The following is a 15550-nucleotide window of genomic DNA, read 5'->3' on the forward strand; positions in this document are numbered from 1 at the left end:
TATATATATATATATATATATATATATATATATATATATATATATATATATATATATACATAAAATAGAATGTCTATCTGTATGTGCCTGTATGTTGCCTATAAACTTTTAAATCTTTTAACCGATCTGGACCAAATTTTGCATAGTTGCTCTTCAGACTTTTGTAGAAAATATAGACTACATGATATCTGGAGACCTCCCACCTCTGATTTCATCCCTTTGACATTTTGTGACAATTTAATACATTCACTACCATAGTTTATTTAGAGGATTCTTCTTACAGACCACTTCATATCTTTTTTACATAATTTTGTAAAACAAACTTAGAGTTTGATAATATGGATATAGAAAAACATTTTTTGCCGTCACACATAGGGAGGGGGGTCTCTAATGAGTACAAATATAAAATTACTCAGATTCAAAGTGACGATTGCTCACGGTAAAATTACGATAAGATAGTAATTTATTGGTAATTTTGGTAAAATCTGTTGTTTTTAATAATTTTATGCACAAATATTCGTGTTTTTCATGCTGATGTAAAAACAATTCTTCTTATATTCTCATTAAATATACATCTAGTAATCACAAAAATATTTCTCAAATGAAAGAAAAGATACTATTTACAATTCTCCGAGAGTATCAAAGTTTTCATTTCTTAAAAATTTAAAATTGTCTATTATAAATTTTAAAATATAGTCTATTTAATCGCTAAAACAGCAAGATAATAAATGAAAATGCTGTAAAACTGTATAATAGTATAAAAAATATAGATTGAGACTATTTTCGAGGTATTAAAAATATAAATTAAGATCTTAAAATCTTTTTTAAGTTTCTCTATTTATTATATACCTAGTTTTCTAATTACTATATATAGTGATAGCTACATATAGTACATCGATATATTCAGTGTGTGTGTGTATGTATGTATTAAAATATTTTATAGAAAATATAAATTAAATAAAGTATCTTACTCATCTTAGAGGCTCCTTTTAAACTTTACATTAAATTTCTCTATTTCTATAATTTTTTTCTAAATTACTATTTTACAACTTTCCAAAATCACCGGACAATTTACCATAATTTACCGAATAAGTTACCCTCACAGACTGAGTCATTTTCATCTTTTCTAATGAGAGATCGTTGTGTCACATATATGTGATGCTAGTAAGTTATGCGAGCGTGTTAAGATGTTTTAAATATATATAACAAGCTCGAGCAATGCCGGCTAGTTTAAGCTAGTTGGATATACATGTACATTCTACATTGAAAGTTCCGATACTCGTATTTAAAGACCAAAACAACAAGAGTTAGGACAGAGTCAAGGCACTGTGGTCAGCATAGGTACTTTTACCATACGCACGATATCGCGATATTAAGCCAGTGGTATTCCCAAGAAGTGCGGCGGCAGCTCTCGGGTTTACACGTCCGAGCGCGTCGAAAGGGCCCGTTCTTGCCGGCGAGAATGGCGACGCGGCATTTTTTCGCCGCTGGGGATACATTTTTTCGGCCGACTTATTTTTGTAATTAAAGTAACCGCCACGCCGGAACGATCATCGGTGACAAGGTGCGCTGCCGAGCGGGCTCGCCGATCGCGAGGGTCGCGCTGTTCGATTTTGGCGATCCGGAGAGCGAATCGGATCCGCGCGAACGGGGGCCCCCTCGCTCTCTTACCGATTATCGATCGAACGAACGAACGAACGAACGAACGAACGAACGAGCGAGCGAGCGGGCGAGCGAGCGGGCGATCTCGGCGGGACTATCGAAGCCGCCAATCGCCTAGTTTGCCTGAGCGGAACGAACTCGCCGTGCAGATCGGCCTGTCAAGTGAAACTGGGGCAAAACATCCGCGTCCCGATTTAATCCGCCGCGCGAGAGGAATCGAGTCGGGATCGGTCACGGCGTGAGAGAGCTCTCTCGGCTCGTTGTAAGGATCGGATAGGATGGATCGATTAAACGGCCGATAGAGATCGGAGGCGTTGATCGTGTACGCGACGCGCGCGATGAGGCGAGCGGGACGAGCGGCGGCTCGTCGCAAAAACGCAATTCCGCCTCGCGATATTTTCACGGACGCATCGCCAGCATCGCACCGATCAGGTTGTTGCGGAATCGAGTCGCGAGCACCTCCTCCTGCGCCAACATCGGCGGTTTTCTATGCCGTCGACGGGCCCGCGCGCGGCAAGCATCGACGCTTCGATTAGAAATTTATCCCATGGCTCGGATCTGCTTGATCCCAATCAGCTATCTGGTTTGCACCAGGTGATGTTATCGGACCCTAACTATTAATAAGCTTCTAATTACTAATGATCCTTATTACTAACGAGCTCCTGATCGCCACGCTGCGTTACATGACTCGTCATGGCTTGATAACATCATCTTGCACAAACCGGATAACTGATCGGCATCAATCTGATCAAGACCATGGAATAAATTTCTAGTTCGAAGTCGTCAAGCTTTGGTTTGTCACTTGACAATTAAAGTGGCTCGCGCTCGTTGCGACAGTTACTGATCGCGGATTTTAACCCATAAAGATTATATTTTCCGTCGAGGAAAGCAGGATGCAGAATTTATTGTGGTCATTCGCGAAACTGAGAAATGGCAAAAGTCGAAGATAAATTTTGAAATACTCTCTAGACTGACGAGCAAACAATAAACTTCTAAGGCCGAATTTCCAATGATACTCACATAGATTTGTACACAGAAAAATAATATAGTTGGCCCGCACACAAATCTGATTGTGTCAGATAGAACCAGATAGAAAATAAAATACGGAACAACTGATTATATGAGTGCTGTAACCACAAAACAATTACTGAGTTAGGAGTGAGAATATCTGGTTGTTCCAACTAGAGTATATCCATATCATCCTAACCGATTTCTGGTTGCCACAACCGTAATTACAACACGTAACTACATTGATATGGTTAATGTACTAAAGTAACCGAGTCATTTCCACCATAAAAAGATAATTAAGGCGATGCAACTATGCTGCTGATAATCTAAATATTTCTAATAATGTGCATGATATCTTTTTTTTCCGTGTATGATTATCGCGGTGTGATAATCGATGATGGAAACTAATGTAATTTTGTAAATTGCATTTATGAGGAAAATGCATTGTATACTGAATCAATCATTAAATTTGCATCATACAATAATGCAAAACTTTTTGCTATATTGGTACAAATATATTGGTACAGTGACAAATTTATTCAAAGTTACACTCAGGTTTTCATATTACATTTTGCATGAAATTATTTTGTACAAATTTCGATCATTTTTTTCGTATTTCTATTTCGTTATTCCATGTGATATATGAGTGTCACATGAACAACTTATAAAGAACGCAGGCTTTACAAATCGACTAGTAACGTTGCTGCCAAACGTATGTTACATACACCTGTTCATTCTGAGCAGTTTAAATTTACCCAGACAGACTTTCATAATTATTGCGACGCGAGATAATTGATGATGGAAACTTCGCAGTTCTCTTAATTACATTTATAAAGTAAACATACTGTATTTAAAATTATTAAATAAAACGTCACGCAATAAATTTTTGTTATATTAATACAGCAAACAAATTTACTTAAAATTACACTCAAATTTTTATATTACATTTAATAATTTATTTATGACATTGTTTGGGGGAAACTTTAATCATTTTTTGCAATATCATCAATCATAAGCGACCTAACGTTGCTAAATTTCATGACTTAATCTGTAACTTTTACGTATATCAGTCTATCAGGGTAGATTTGAGTTCAAACTTTGTTCTATAACAATGAGTTTAATTGTGAACGGAGTTTAAGCTACTATTGAAAAATCGGCCGTAAGTATTTACTAATATAACTGTTTATAATCGAATTTGTTGCTTTCACATATTTGAACACAAGTACGCGTCATGAGACAAATTTGTTAAGTGACTTCGATGGGTTAAGTCAAATCAAAGACGTCTATTCGCTTCATCGTTTTACTTTACCGCAAACGCGATGGTATAATTTGCGTACTTGCATAAGTTTACTCTTTCAAAATCGCGAGTCACGCCGACTAATTCGACTAATTTCGATACTAATTTTTAAATCGTGTCCTTTTTTTCGCGCTTATTGAATCGTACCGCGACCTGTGGCGCAGAGACACGGAAATCGCAAAAACCGCGACGCACATTATGATCAATGTTACGCGCATTATCGTCGTGGGTCGACAACAAACGCCTCTCGGCGAGAAAGTACGCCTCTCGAGACCCAAAATGCGAACCTTACGGAACACCCAGTAGAGAGTCCGCTCGCGTCAGCAAGGAGTAATCAATCTCGAGTGTCTAGTAAGTTTCACGCCTTGCTCGATTCTCTCTTTCGCTTGATCTAATCTTCCCAGATGAAAGAAGACTCACCGTAGCGCGCGAAACAATCAAGGATCCTGATCCTTCGGCGCTGGAATGGTTCGACATTGTCGTGGCGAGAGTCGCTCACGTCGGCCAGGATTCCTGCACGCGTACGTTGCCCGTCGCGTTCCAATCCCTGCAACACACACCACAACGTGCGTCTGAGCGAGATCGGTCGGGGTCCTTTTCGGCCCGGCCGAGCTGGTAAAGACCGTTTCCGTTCTGGCGAATTAGCCGGCGATTTCGTCGCGGGGCAACATGCGAAATTGATACCAACGAGGCCACGCTTAATCCTTAACTGTAATGTCGCGCATCGGAATAAACACCGTAGAACCGCGTCGCGAGTTCGGCGAGAGAGGGAGAAAAATCGGCGCGGAAGAGAGCGGCGCGAATCCCGCGAGACTTGGATTTCATTGGATTTCAGCGGATTTGGTTTCTCGCAAAGTCGAGCGATCGTCGCGGATCGGTAACAGGAAACGCCCTTGCGCTTGGCGATCGCCGAGAGATCTCCAGAAAATTCTCGAAGAGAATTGTGACATGCACGACGGAATGCCATGTAAAATATACGAGTTCACGCGCGAGTCATCCCACGATTGATATTGACATAGAGAGCGGTATATTATAGAGACATCTCTTCTTGAGCTCCCATTCGCTCCGCGCGACGCTTCAGTCCAAAAATCACATCTTCGAGCAGAAGTCATTCTTGAAAATTATCTCTTTACAGAATATTAACTCGCGACGGCTGATAGTGTGCGCACCTGCTCTCTGTTTCAATCGAAACTCGATTGATAATACAAACAAAATTAAATTAAGTATCGTAATGGAGACGTAATCTCTTGAATAATCAAAATATCAAAAATTGTAAGAGTCAGTAAGAGCCAACATAGGTAACCGGTTGCGCAAATAACACTCTTTTTCTTCCTGTATTTACACCAATCATGTGTCATATATTCAAAAGCTAAAAAACGTTTCAGTCGTGTTTCGATCCTCCTCAGTCGAATAAAGTGATAACTCAAATTTAGCGAAAATGAAGGAAATCAGGCAAGTAAGAGGCAAAAACGCTGAACTCAAAGAGTTAACAAATATATCACAATTATATCACTCTTTATATTATATAAAAAATATAAGTACATCAGACGAAATAAACTCATTAACCCTTAAATGATTAACCTATTAAGGTGAAATTAAGGAGTATAAACAACAAGGTGGAGTCATATATCAAGCGTTGATAGCAAAAATACACTGAGAGAAATTATCCGATAAAAAATTAACAAACGAATATCAAAATATCGATGAATTTTTGTATCTGATCAGGAAACATCCGATGAGAAATATCGGTTCATAAATTTTTTGATCGGTTTATCTGATGAAATGCCATTATGATCGAAAGTATTTGATTAAATCTAGTCATATATCCTAATCGGATATAAAAATTCATCGGTATTTTGATCGGAATTATCCGTTTGTTAATTTTTTATCGGATAATTTCTCTCAGTGTAATATATAAGTCGAATTTTATCTAACATGAATTTTTCTTCTTCTTCTTTATAATCTGATATAAATATCACTGGCCAATCATACAAGAAAATTTTGTTGGCTCCTATATAGGAGAAATATTATCCGTTTGTTAATTTTTTATTGGACAATTTCTCTCAGTGTAATATATAAGTCGAATTTTATCTAACATGAATTCTTCTTCTTCTTCCTTATAACCTGATATAAATATCATTGGCCAATCATACAAGAAAATTTTATTGGCTCCTACATAGGAGAAATATTAACTAAAGAGAGGGCTAGACCTTCAAATTGGTCTTCCTGACAAATTGTTTCACGAGCTTGAAAGCACAAACATCTTCTCCGAAAGCTATATCCACAATTTTAACTGGAATTGGCATCACAGACAAAGAGTTGTTCACTCTCCTCTTTCCTCTCTTTCCTTTTCTTTCTATAATATCAATACAAATTAGAAAAAATTGACTTACATCACGTTCACTCTCAACGACTCATATGATCTCAATATTTCTTCTACAAGTTTATTCTTCTACAAATTAAATTTTATATGATTTTATTAAATGAATAGTAATTTAACAAGAACAAATTTTTTTATCGTGTCAAAATATTTCCCCAGTGTAATGTCTGACTCTAGCACAAACATATCACAAAGTTTTCTATAGATTGCACTGAAAAATATTATCAATATGTACAGATTGAAGTAATCGTTGATCTCACTTTGTTGTTTAAGGGATAAATTTCGTACGTTTCGATCTTCCCTCTTGGATCATCTTCAATTAATATCAGATATAAACAAACAATAAACTTATTAATCACGCAAATTGCGTATAAGACTTACGAGATTGCCAGACCGGAACGTACGATATTTAATTTTTGCTCTGTTCAGTGTATCTATATTTTCTTATATGTGTGATGAAGAAAGTGATATAATTATTAGCTTCAGTATCAGTGTTTTTAGTCCTTACTTTAGCCCGATTTCCTTATCGTTGCTTTATTTTCGAAAATCATCAGAGCCGTTTCCTTCGACAACGTTAACGTCTATCAATAATTATAACTCGCCTCGACTAAACTTGTTTTGCACGAGTGTCTATCGGTGAATAATTAATCCGCTTTTTCCGCAAGAATAGAAAGAGGAGGACAGAAGAGAAACCGCTTTTCGCCGAGTTTACAGACGCGAAAGCGCCGTGTCATCGTCGCTATCGGGCGACGATAAACTTGGAGCGCATTAACATTTTCAGCGCACGGCGTCGTCGCTGCCGTCGTCGCTGACGTCGTCTTGCTGCCGTGCGTACGTGGATACGTGTGCGTGTCGAGGATATGTCTACACGGCGGTTGCGTGTGCGCGGCACTAATTCGCCGAGTTAATTTTATGCCGCGCGACACGCGAGAAGTCGACGTCGCGGAGAAGCGAAACGACGCGACGCGACGACGGCGAGGCGCGCTTATCGCCGCGCAGCCGACATACAATTGCTGCGCTTCCTCCTCGAAAGCGTCTCGCGTCTCTCCTATCACCTCGGAGGTGTGAAAATGACGGATAGCCGTGACGTCGGGGAGGGGGCGAGATAGGTGTAACGCATTGTACGACTAACGTCTGGAACACGAACCCGTTTCGCGGCGGGCGAGCTATTATAGGTGAGTCGCGGACGAAGTAATTGGATAATTATTGAGGAACGTGCGGGAGCGTGTGCCGTTTGTTACGTCCTCTCGGATGCGCGACGTCTTACACTCGGTTCAAGTCCACCTAGATGGGCCTTCATGATTATCACGATGGGACACAGTCGATGATGGAAACTTGGCGATTTTTTAATTACATTTGCGAGAGGCCAGTGTAGTGTGCATTGAATTAACGATTGAATTTACATCGTACAATAGTGTGTTACAACTTTTTGTTACATGGATGCAGCTGAATTTACGAAAAGTTGAAATAAAAGTACCAATAGCCACGCATACGCGTTCGGGAAAAAAATTTAGTCGAATTAACCAAATATCTGATGGAATATGAACAAATTAGAATTCTGATTCGCGCGTTCATATTTTACTAGATATTTGGTTGATTCAAATTTTTTTTGCGTGCCTAATTTTGAATATTCTTATTGTTTTATTTAAATACTTAATTTGTTCAACTATTGTTCAACTTATTGTTGAAATATTTAAAAATCAAAACAATAAGTATGTGTAAGATTAAGTGCGTGTCCACGAAGTAGTACTTGCTTTACACACATTCATAGATTGTTATATTACATTATATTATATTTTATTATTATATCATTCTTTTCGTATTTCCATTTCATCATTCTACGTGATCAATATGTGTGCTATATGAATCAGTCATAAGGGATGCAAGCTTTACAAATCGACCAATAAAGTTGTTGTAAACTTTATATACACTTGTCTGGGCATCTACTTGAACTTTTTTCTCTTAATATTGAGTAAATCATTAAATTTACATCATCCGATAATATAACTTTTTTGTTGCAGCTACAAACATTACATTTACTAAAAGCTCTACTCAAATTCCTATATTATATTTTGTTGTTTTGAGAAAATGTAATATATTTTCTCATATTTCTTCCGTACTTTTATTTCATCATTCTATATGATAAAAGAATGAGTACATACATAAATCACTCATATAAACCACTCATGAGGGACACAACCTTTACAACTCGACTAATAAAATCGCTGTTAAATTTACGTACACTTCTGTATCTTGGCATCAAATTTCTGTGTCGTTATCTTCGAAAATATTTTAATCCAAATCGTTCTATTCCTTTAATTTTGTATCCATTAAAAAAGATTAATTGTTCATTAGGGTTTCATACGTCCTCCGAGGTATCTTCCAACGCTGTGATGATATCGAGCAAAACGCGCGTGCACGTAGCGCGTATAGCCTGTATGGTTTTTCTTTGCTTCAACTTTGCGTTCACGCGAAGGTGTGAAAATGACGAATGGCCGTAACGAGACGATCCGAAGGAGGATAGCCGACCCGAGACGATTCCTCTTCTCGTTCCCCTTCATTTACGACGAGGTCGCGAGTGACACGTGACGACGAATAATGAGCTTGGTTCGTTACCTGCCGCCGCGCCAGGTATTCCACGCCCACGCGAGTGAGAGTATCCGACGGACGGGGATTGATTTAAGAAGTATCGTTAACGCGCGTTACGATTCCGTAAGGTAGAACCACGTGACACGCTTCACGCTGGGATGAGCATGTTCTTTGGAGATTTGTCTTACCCCTTGCGTTAGTATTTATGTGCCTCGTAAGACGTATGCCCTTTCCTAAATTCAAGAACGAAAATATAGATTGCAAATCGATTTATTACTTTACACAATTCCGCAGATTTTTTATTATAGGGTTTCGTCATTCGCCAAGTTTGTAATTAATCCTACACGGAGAGAATATTACAATTTTTTTTCCTCATACTTTCTTTTTTCGAAATACTTTCCAACTTTACTATATTTCTAATAATGCAGGAATAAACTGTCAGATTTATTTTACTGAAAATTAGAATCTTTATGTATAAGAGTCAATCATAAATAGTTTAATATTAGTAAAGAAATAAAACATTGCTCAAGCAATAACCATTAATTGTAATGTCTAAACATTTCGGTCCTTAAGCGGATCCTTTTCTCAGAAAGTCACGTTTTCGCAAAAGACAGGAGCGATTATCGAGCTCTGTACACAAAAAAGAAAATTCTTTTTTTGAGAATGTCTTTACTTTTGACTATGCAAATTTTAAAATGCTATTACATAGCGTTAAATTAAAAGAAAAGTTACTTACATTAATACATTTTATATGATATTCAACAAAGTTAAAGTTAAGAAAAATATATCCTTGTACAAAAATAATTTTCACAAATAGATAGTCATATTTAAAACAAAATGTTGAAAATGTCAGATTTAAACAAAATATGATGTTTTTAAATGTCGGAAGAAGATATCATTATCATTAAAATAATCAACATAAATATTGAAGATATAATTATCATTAAAATAATCATCATAAATATTGTACTTCTTATATACATGAGACTATTATAATATTCACATAAAATTATAACATTATGGGTGTTGAAATTTCTTCTAACAAAATTACATATCGTTGCTTATGATAAAACAGCTCATTTAAAACAAAATATTAACAATAACTGTCTTAGAGCTTATATTGATCCGATTCACCCTGTGATCCGATTTGCCTCAGTCTACCCTACATGAAACAATAATTGTCAACTCGAATATATTAGTTTTAATTGGATACTAATTTTTTTCTCTGTGTACGATATTTAAATATCAACCCCTTGCAGCCACAATTCTCACGGATGACGTTTCCAGAGCGCTCGCGAATCGGCACGGTAAATTTTCGATGCGATTCCGCGCGCATTAGCAGATAAATCTCCGCGTGCGCGGGGGCAAGATCGCGATAAATTTTCGCGAAGCTCGAGCGCGGGGGGAAGCAATACCATTAGCTCACTTTTTGAATGGCGACACGAATTACGTTCAGTCGGGAGAGATTGAACAGTATGGAAAAAGGGGTTGCTATCCTCTACCTCGGTGCGAAGGGAGCGAGAGAGAGAGAGAGAGAGAGAGAGAGAGAGAGAGGGATGGGGTTGGAGGAAGGAGAGGGCGACGGTGTGTGGCATTGTTCGAAAAAAATTAACCCGGGACTTTTATTTACTGCCGTGCCGACTCTCTCTCCTCCGCCTCAACACGACTCTCTGACCCTGACGATGATATTATCGATCGATCGGCGAATTCGCGCATTTCGCCACCGAGGAAAATTGCTTACGATTTACAATCCCATCCCACCTCTGCACCCCCGACGGCGCGCAACAGCGCCGCTACAGCTTGGCCGGTAGTCATTATGGCGCGATTCGCGAACAATTAAAGCGAAGTGGCGGGAGCAAACATCGATCGGCGAAAGAGTACGCTAAGGGAATTAGTATGTACCCTGAAGTTCGAGCCCTTGGCTACCACGAACAGAAGGCGGCCAGACCTCGCCGAGAGAGCGGCGCGTGGCATCGAGGACGCACGATGGGATGGCACTCAAATATTTACCGCAGCGCGCAAACAGCGCCGGTATTGTTCCACGGCGCTACTATGTGTAAATTTAATCTTCCTCGGAGGCTGAAAAATCTAGCCTGCGTACACGATTGGGGGACGGGGCGCGCTTGATACTCTCTCACCCCGCGCGAGAAGAGACGCGTGTGAATCATAATTATTTCCTATAATTGTAATCGACTTGTTTCTTTCAAGTGAGCGGTTATCCCACATGCCGGAAATTATTCTCGCAATTTGAAAAATAAGTCCAGTTCGCGATGATCATCTGACATTTTCAAGCCTTTAAATTACTTTATTAATTATTATTGAGTTAGTTATTATTTGATGTTTGTTTCAAATGAGATGCTCAGATTTGAATTCAGAGTCAAACAGGAGTTTTTCAGTTGAATCGTGATTACAGACACATAAGTGTCACGTATATCATAATTCAACTGAAAAACTTGGATCTAACTCTGAATGAAAATCTGAGTACCCCACACTGAGAGAAAAATAATTAATCTCATCAAAATATTATAAATATTTTTGACGCCAACTACATCTTCTCGTTATTCTAACAAAAAGATAGTACTAACAATATATGTATGTAAGATTATTATCATTAAGATTATAATAATACTAGCACTATAGTAACAATTACTACAATATTGATTTTCCTGATTATAATTCTTTCATATGATTGTAGTCACAAATACGAGACATTTTTTTTCTCAATGCAGATGAGACAAGTTTCAAGTGACAATTATTAAAAAGATACAGGATGCCGACATAATTTAGCTTTCATATTTTGTTTACTGTTTTTTTGATTGTGTTAAACTGAAAACGCGTTGTGTTTCGACCCTCCTAAATGATCATCGAATAAAGTGATAACTCAAAGTTAGTGGAAAAGAAACAATGACAAGAAAATCAGACAAGAGCCAAAAATGCTGATTTTGAAGCTGAACAATTATAACATATTATATTATTAATTAGCTTTTTCTTTATCATATAAAAAAAATATAAGTACATCGGACAAAACGAATACATTAACTCTTAAATATGGAATTAAGGGACATAAACAACAAGGTGGGGTCATATATCAGGCGTTGAGAGCAAAAGTACACTGAGAGAAATTATTCGATAAAAAATTAACAAACGAATATTTCCGATCAAAATACCAATGAATTTTTATATACGATCAGGAAACATCCAATGAGAAATATCGGTTAATTTTTTTATTGGTTTATCTGATGAAATGTCATTATGATCGGAAGTTTTCAATGAAATTTAATCGGATATCTTGATCGGATATAAAAGTTCATTGGTATTTTGATCGGAAATATTCGTTTGTTAATTTTTTATCGAGTAATTTCTCTCAGTGCATTATAATGAACATAAAAGTACTAATTTTTTACTTTAAGATGGCATCAATAAAAAATTGAGAAAATAAAATTTGCTTACTTTTTTTTCGTGTGAAAAGCGCGTTATACAATTTCTGGCGTCAACGATTCTGCTCTGCACATGATTGCTATATTGCGAATATTGATTTCTTCAATGGGAATGTCACAGTTTTATCGATTGGGACGAAGAATATAGCTCTATTTAGGAAGGATCGATAGTATTGTATCGATGAAGTTATTACTCTGTCAATATAAAAAATTTGCAGTGGACACAAAGTGAATATACAAGACAGGTCTTAGAGAGTCACATGAGGTCGCGTGCGGGTGTAGGAGTTTCGGATTTTGTCCGCGAGGTTATTCGGCGATTTGGAGGCCGCGTCTCGAGGATAATAATTCATTGGTCGAATTTTTCTCACTTCCGCGGCCGAGTCGTCGAGGAAACGTCGAGGCGGGGGGATGAAGTCGTCATGGTGGCTCGACGAACGAGGAATTCGCTGACTCGCCGCGCGCGGCCCGACTTCGTGGTCGGCCCCGGCGCGACGGTGACATCTCCATCTCTCCTCTCCTCTCCCCTTCGCCTCACCTGCGCAGGCCTGGCTCGTCGCAGCCGTTGAAAAAAGAGGTCTAGACCGTCCTCTCCTTCCACAAGCCCTTACAACCGCCCTCCGGCGAGACGACGAGACGCGATGACTCTGCCCGCTGTTACATGCTCGAGAGTGGCCCTCTCGAGCCCTTTGTCGGCCTATCGCGAGAGACACCTGGACGCCGCTCGGCTTATCTCCTTCCCCGCCACCTCGAGGTTATCCAAAAGGGTATCCTCGATCTCGCGTCGATCGCGAGAGGATAGTCGGTTAACACCGTCATGTCGGCTCTCTTGTTACGGCCGTCCGACCGATGATTCGAAGCTGAGGGGAGGAGGAGAAGGAGGAGGAGGTTAACGTCGAGAACGACGCCAGGCTGGTCGAGACGCTTCTTCAGACCTACGGCGACATTGTTATCGCGTGCATTCTATTCCACGGTAATCGTGTATATTGTTAACGAAGGAAAAAGAAAAGAGAGCCAATTGGTCACCACGGGGGACGTCAAATACTGGACGACAAGTTTCCTCTTTTTGTATAACTTTGTGTACCCAGTACAGTACTCTCATTATCTTCCTCGTCTGTACTTCCCCCTTATCTCTCGAAATCACGTAAAGAGTTATTTACGTGCTCGCCGTATATTAGTGGCTACACGTGGCACCGTGAGAATTAATGCGCACGGGGGCAATGGGAACGGAGAGGGCGGGAGGGCTCGTGGAAGACGGACTGGCCAAAGGAATGCCATCATGGTCCACCTAGGAACGTAGCTAATGGGACCACTTAACGTCTCAAGCATCTCACGAAGACACGAACCGCGTCCATGGTCTATCTTGCACCTCGAGAACGACGTGGCCTTTCCCCTGGCCTACCTCCTTCGCTCCCTGCCTGCCCCCTTTCTACTCGCAGGCTCCCTCTGGCCCTCGTCGGGATCCTCGTCAGGCCATGGCCCGCGTGGCGAGTTAATAATCGCCAATATTTATTCCGGATTGGTCACGGCTCGGTCCGGAGAGTGATGAGAAGCCCGGGCTGTGAAGAATGACGTGACAGCGGGTTCGGGGCCGCGAGACGGGACGAGCCGCGCGCATTGTAACGCCTGAGATTAATATTTACCGTTCACCATTACGTTACGTTGCGTCGACGACGTCGCGAGGATTCCTCGCTCGGCGAGGGTGAAGGAAAGCTGAGGAACGTGGCGAAGACTCGCGTCTCGAGTTGCTTCGCGCTCTCCTGCGATGATAAATAAGGGAGATCGGGACAAGAAGCTACACTTTGCAGAATTTCGAAGTTACAACTTCAAACAACTAATTGTTGTGATTGACTGTATAGACTTGATAGAGACAACTTGTATGTTTCCATGCCAGCAACAAACCGTGTATTTTGTTCTGCAATAACCGCTGTAATGTAGCCATCTTGCTCTGGTACTTGGTTAAGTTAGCCAGTAAGAAGACTACATTTGTACTTCGAAAAACATTTTATTATTTAGAAACATTCTGTATTAAGTAAGCTTTACTACATTGGGAAAACATACTTGAAAATTTACTTGTCGGCCATACAGTTTATTTCTGTGAAATTTTCAAATATTTTTTTCTGTGAAATTTTCAAATAGTATATAGTATATAATATTTTTATTTTTTATTCACATTAGTGTAAATTATTTTTTATGATTAAGATAAAATTAGATTAAAATTAGGATATATTTGTTGTTGTACTTGATATATAATATACTAAATTTATTTGTGCATATATATTTTCTGCATATATATTTTCACAATAATATCCTAAATTTACTAAATATGCGAAAATATACTCGGCAACTCGTAAATTACTTTTCTTTCTTTTTTTATTATATTATATTATATTCGACGTAATATTATTTCGACTTTAATGAAACCCAGGAAGAAGTACTTATATTCCAAAAGAACATTTGGCTTTTTCACCATTTCTCTCAACGATAAATACACAAACAAACAAAGCACATGGTCAACATAAACTTTAGGCCAACTACATCCGATCTTCCCTAGTATCATGCCGGACTATTTTCGCCCTTGCAGTTGGCGCACTGGAAACTGAGTAATTCGACGAAACATGTAGACTGGGCAACATAACTCTGCGGATATAAGTTTACATCGTTAATACTTCCAATGTCAATGTATTGGGTGTACAACTTAGTTCGGTCCGTTTTTAAAAGATGGCTCTAGGTGCTATAAATGGTTGACGGCGACAGCTGATTTTTGCTGTATCGTGAAGTGTCAACATCTGTCAACCAAATATTGTTTACAAGCCTGTGAGTTTTGCACAACAAGTTTAATTTTTACTGCGTTGAAAATGTCGAGTTTCGTTCCAAATAAGCACCATTTGCGGGAAGTTTTGATTTTCTGTTTCAATTGGAAGAAAAGTGCAGCTGAAGCGCATCGAATGCTTGTGGAAGTTTATGGTGAATCTGCACCGTCGGATAAATCTTGCAGAGAATGGTTTCGACGATTTCAAAGTGGTGATTTTAGTGTTGAAGACAAAGAGCGTTCGGGTCAACCGAAAAAGTTTGAAGATGAAGAATTAGAAACATTACTCGATCAAGATTCGTGTCAAACGCAAAAAGAGCTCGCAAGAACATTGGAAGTTACTCAACAAGCTATTTCGAAACGACTCA

At 39.0% G+C, this 15550-nt stretch overlaps 1 protein-coding gene and 1 long non-coding RNA gene across 5 annotated transcripts in view; one reads left to right on the forward strand and one right to left on the reverse strand.

Moving 5' to 3' along the window:
- The window catches only part of LOC116849656, a 293934-nt gene that overhangs the window by 117728 nt on the left and 160656 nt on the right, over window positions 1–15550 (forward strand). The window lies entirely within an intron of this gene.
- LOC116849652 (transcription factor Sox-1a) overlaps window positions 1–15550 on the reverse strand; it is a 218211-nt gene that overhangs the window by 38225 nt on the left and 164436 nt on the right. For 2 of the 4 annotated variants that reach the window (XR_004379186.1, XR_004379185.1), the window contains exon 3: window positions 4388–4514. The exons of the other annotated variants lie outside the window; for them this stretch is intronic. The gene's annotated coding sequence lies outside the window, so the exon portion shown is untranslated. The remainder of the gene's footprint in view (window positions 1–4387; window positions 4515–15550) is intronic. 4 annotated transcript variants of the gene reach the window in all.

Source organism: Odontomachus brunneus, unplaced genomic scaffold (assembly GCF_010583005.1).
Source record: "Odontomachus brunneus isolate Ranch 3 - 2012 unplaced genomic scaffold, Obru_v1 Obru_scaffold_123, whole genome shotgun sequence".
Classification (NCBI taxonomy): Eukaryota; Metazoa; Arthropoda; class Insecta; order Hymenoptera; family Formicidae; genus Odontomachus; species Odontomachus brunneus.